Raw genomic sequence first — 5001 nt, 5'->3', positions numbered from 1 at the left:
CACTTTGAGCACTAGCTGAGCCTAGAACATTTTCATTCCCAACAAATCCACCAAGTATCAGGTACACATGGTTATTGTATAAATGGTTAACTTGAGACGAGCCTCTGCCTATGGTATTTCTCAGCCAAGTCCATTATAGGCCTCTGCTTCTATAGTTATCAAGTGGGGATAGTAAGTTTTGAAATTAATTGATTTTCAGGATCTAAAAAAATAAATTGAGGCTCTCAATGAAGAGCTTTTCAGTACTGTCTTGTAGGGAGTCCAGGCACGCCAATATGGCTTCTCAAAATTTAGGTATCCCTTACAAACAGGGCTAGTAAGTAACAAATTTTATAGGTCAAATAACATGCCCTTTGAAATATTCTTCTAGTAATCAAATGTGAAAAAAAAATTGTATCTTAACATTTAGGTTAACCCAAAAAACAAAAATGTTAATTCTCATGCATAAAATTTTGTTTATGAAAATCAAAATGGTCATTAACACTAGTCAACACTGTCTGTGTTGTGATTCAGGTTAATTACCACGTTATTCAGATGTTTCAGTTTAGATTTAATTTAGGTAGAACAAATTTGGGGCAGCTCAGATTGATGTCAATGAGTGCTTCAGTAACGTGCCATCTTTGCATTTTGAAAGACTATTTTTCTCCTCATTTTGCCTATTGAGGGATAAATGTTAGCATGAGTACATAACTATATTTAATTATAGAATATTGTCAACAGTCTCAAAAAGCCAATTACAATAATAAAAAGCATACCTCTGCAATAGGGATAGTATCAAAATTCATTTTAAAGCCAAAGAAAAATGCAAGAAGCCAATTGTAGAATATCCTTCATCTTTACATCCTTTTATGCCATACAAATTCAAAGTTTTAAGAAATACTACATAAGTGGGTACTATCATGATAAGGAGAATGGAGGCGTTATATCTTCTATAGCACTTCCAGACAGTCCAGAAAAGTGGTTCTTGATGAGGTCAAGTTTCCTGTGCTTAAGGATCCCAGAAGCTAGTCTTCAGAGAAGAAATATTAGAGCAAGTAGTGTTAAATCCCTCTCTCATTTTGACTAAGCCAAACAGAAACTTCCAGAATATTGTAAACTGACTCTCTCCTTCCTAAACTCCTCAGGATCTGGTGTACAATACCCAGCCCGACCCAACACCCAGAAAGCATGTACCTTCAAGGAGTTGGTGTATGAGACAGTAAGAGTGCCCGGCTGTGCTCACCACGCAGATTCCCTGTACACGTACCCGGCAGCCACTGAATGTCACTGTGGCAAGTGTGACAGAGACGCACTGACTGCACCGTGCATGGCCTGGGGCCCAGCTACTGCTCTTTCAGTGAAATGAAAGAATAAGGGGCAGTGGGTGTTTGGGGCTGCTGAGCCTCGTCCCAAAGGGCCAAGCTATCTATGTGCTGTGTGTGTATAACATGCCGGGCTGCAGGCCAGTGTGGGCTGGGTGACCACAGACCCCACTGACCCCGGCTCTCCTGGCAGAGGGGGAATCAGGCAGAGAAAGACAAATACCATATGATCTCACTTCTATGTGAAATCTAAAAGTAAAAAAACCTCACAAAAACAGAGTAAACGTGGTTGCCAGGAGCAGGGGTGGGGGAGGGAAATAGGTGAAAGTTGTCAAAGGGTATAAACTTTCTAATGTACAGCAGAGGGATTATAGTTAATAAATATTGTATTATATACTTGAAAGTTGCTAAGAGAGATCTTGAAAATTATCTCCACAGATAGAAAATAAAAAGGTAACTATGTAAAGTGATGGATATGTTAACCTACGTGGCAATCATTTCACAATATATATATATACACACACACACATATATACACATACACATATAAAATCACAACATTGTACACCTTCAACTTACACAATGTTATGTGTCAATTATATCTCAATAAAACTGGAAAAAATTAAAAATAAATTGCAAAAGCAGGATCATTTTTTCCAAATGGCTTTTCTCATCCACTTTGAAATTTTCAAATTACATACATATTAAATCAGTAGGCCTCTCATATTAAACTGTCCTGTTCTTCAAGAACAGATGTAATTATATTTTTTGATTGTACAAAGATATATAGCAAAATGAAACTTGAATGGAATCATGGAGTAGAGAAAGGATTGACGGCCATTAGTTCAATGTTTCCACTAGTTGGATGTTAACAATGGGGCCTGAGATCACACAGGCCATAATAGGATCAGAATTAGAACCCTGCACTCCCAATTTTTCTAGTCTCTCTTTGAAATATCGCCACTATGCCATGAAAACGCTTTGCCAACCAAACTGGCTCATTCAAACATGGCTATCTGTAAAGTGTAGACTATCACATACTCGTGCATCTATATTCTCTACAGTTTTTATGCCAAAACGAGGCTGCAGCTCTGGTGATCAAAATATTAATAATAGTAAGTTAAGGCTCTGTGGATGCAGGGATTCTGTCTGCCTCACTCACTTCTGGGTAAACCCTTGGTACTTAGTAGGTACTATGAGTGCTCAAACTGAACTGAGAATCTTCCCCTGCCATTTCCATCCAGTTTCGTCTTCCAGACAAGATGAGTCTCTTTTCTGCCTGAACACCATTCATGTAAGGAAAGCAACTATGTTCTCATTCATCTCCAGCCTGAAGGCTAGCAGTTCATTCAACTGTTCTTAGAATAATCCAGTGTCCAGACAGGCCTTCCACAAATCTTCATCAAGATTTTATTGTGTGCTAAGGGCTCATATAAAATGTGGGAATTCATTCAGGGCAAAATGAACCCAGACTGAAGACATTAAATAACTGTAGACAACAGGTTTGAATGGAAGGTGTTTGTGGACAACAAAAATACCACAATTATGCCCTGAGCACTTGGCCCAGTACCTGATCCATACTAGGCTCTATTGATTACGTCTCAATGACCCAATCAGCAGCCTTACTCTCTCTCAGCACTATTGACCTATGTATTAAGCCTGTGGTCAAATACCATTCCTTTGCAAGTGAGTTTCAAATACTTAGAAGTCTGAAATCATTTAAGGCAAAGCTTTTTGCCCATTTCAAAGATAAGCACTCTTTCCTACACTCAGTGCTACTACCTACCAGTGGAATTCAGTCAGCTTACTGAGTTTAGGTTTTATATTACTTATTCCTTACATTTCTTTTCACATAGAAAACCAGGAAAAAAAATATTCAAGGGAAGGAATTAAAAGGAAGAGGTGAAAGACAGAAGACCTACAGAAATACTAATTAATATGAATGTAAAAAGTTTGTTTACATACCACAGGCTGCCCAGAGAAGTCGCCATGAAATACTGGCCTGAGAAAAACCTGAGTTTCTAATAGGCAATATAGTAGATGATTTAGAGCAGAGCTCTGAATCCAAACCCCAGCATGGTTCTTTTCTGTGTGTTGTTGGTTAAACTATGTAGTCTCTCTGGGCTTGTGTCCTCATTTTCAAAATAGATATAATATTTATAATGATATCACAGTAGGAGCTAATATTATATGGTGGCTACTGTGAGCCAGGTACTATTTATTTATTAACTCATGTGATACTCATATAGCCCTTAGAAGTGGGTACTATTACTATCATCATTTTATAGAAGAAGAAACAGAGGTTCAAAGAGGTTAAATAATTTGCACAGGTCACACAGCTAGTAAGTGGTAGGGTTCAGAATTAACCCCAGGCAATCAGCTCCAGAGACTCCATGTACACCCATTGCACCATCCTGCCTACACTAGTGTAAGCATACATGCCAGATTATTGACCTGAATATCATGCCCTCACAATGGCCATCAATCCCCTCAGCAGTAGGAAAGAAAAGAGAGCATCGGGCTAGAAGTAAATCGGGAGGCCTGCCTTCTACTCACAACTCGTCTCTGGCTAGCTCTGTAATCTTAGGCAAGTTACTTCATCCATCTGGGCCTCGGAATCCTTATCTATACAGTGAAAACGTCCAGGGGTCAGGAATTCACGCGCAGAGATGCAATGAGAGAAACAGACTAAGGCATACTCTTTCAATAGAGAAACACTTTGCTTCTATTTATAAGACATAACTTACATGAGCACATAGGAAGCACTCAATAAAACTGCAGCTATTACTATTATTTATTTTCCCCTTTCCCTTCCTCCCCTCACACCACCAGTTTTCAACCATAAAAAAAAGTTAGAAAAGCTGCACTTTTCAATAAGCCTCATCATTTCAGATTCCAGAGAAAGCTATTATTCTGGAAATAGCCTTGCACAGATAAGGGCAGAGGAAATCAGCGGCCAGCCCATTTCTGAGCCTATTTAGTCTTCCAACAGCTGACCTTGACCTTCTGGCCAGCTCTGAGCCAGCTGCACCAGTGGCTCTTTAGATGCAGGCTATAAATGCAAGGTGTTCTGGGAGCAGTCATAACCCCCAAAATAATCTACTTCACCCCTTACTCCCACCTCCTAGCAGGGCAGGGGCCCACCCAGAATGCCTGCCTAGGCATTTAGCCCATGGCCTCAGCAAAGACCTAAGCCCAGTCACGGCCACCCTGCTCTGATCATCAGAACTCCGCTCAGAACTTCGTCAACCCTAACGTTCCTGCTTTTCAGAGGAAATGTTCTTGTGCATAGCTGGAGTTTGCTAATATATAAGTGATGAAATCCAAAGTACATTTGGTATTTGGACAAATGTCAAATGTTTTCCCTGTGCACCAGATATTAAATATAAATGAGGGAAGTTAAAAAAAAAAAAGGCAAGCCAGCAGGCTGCTCTGAGTCTGTTTTCTCCTCCAATAGAGGATTCTAGAAAGAGAGATCCCCACTGCATCCCAGAATGTTGACCTCATCATGCCCTCCCTCTTGCCGTTACTTTAAAGGAGCAGGAAAGAAAAGAGAGCATCAGGCGAGGAGTAAGTCAGGAGGCCTGGGTTCCGCGGCACAGCTGCTGGCTGGCTCTGTAACCCCAGGCAAGTGGCTTCCCCTCTCTGGGGCTCAGAATCCGTATCTGTAAAGTGAAAATGTCCAGGGGTCATGAATTCA

General features: G+C 40.3%; 1 pseudogene; it reads left to right on the top strand.

Moving 5' to 3' along the window:
• Nucleotides 1–275: 275 nt before the first annotated feature.
• LOC109387024 (follitropin subunit beta-like) lies at nucleotides 276–1353 on the top strand (annotated as a pseudogene).
• Nucleotides 1354–5001: the final 3648 nt, after the last annotated feature.

This window comes from Hipposideros armiger, unplaced genomic scaffold (genome assembly GCF_001890085.2).
Source record: "Hipposideros armiger isolate ML-2016 unplaced genomic scaffold, ASM189008v1 scaffold_145, whole genome shotgun sequence".
Lineage (NCBI taxonomy): Eukaryota > Metazoa > Chordata > Mammalia > Chiroptera > Hipposideridae > Hipposideros > Hipposideros armiger.
This window is presented reverse-complemented; position numbering and strand designations above follow the sequence as displayed.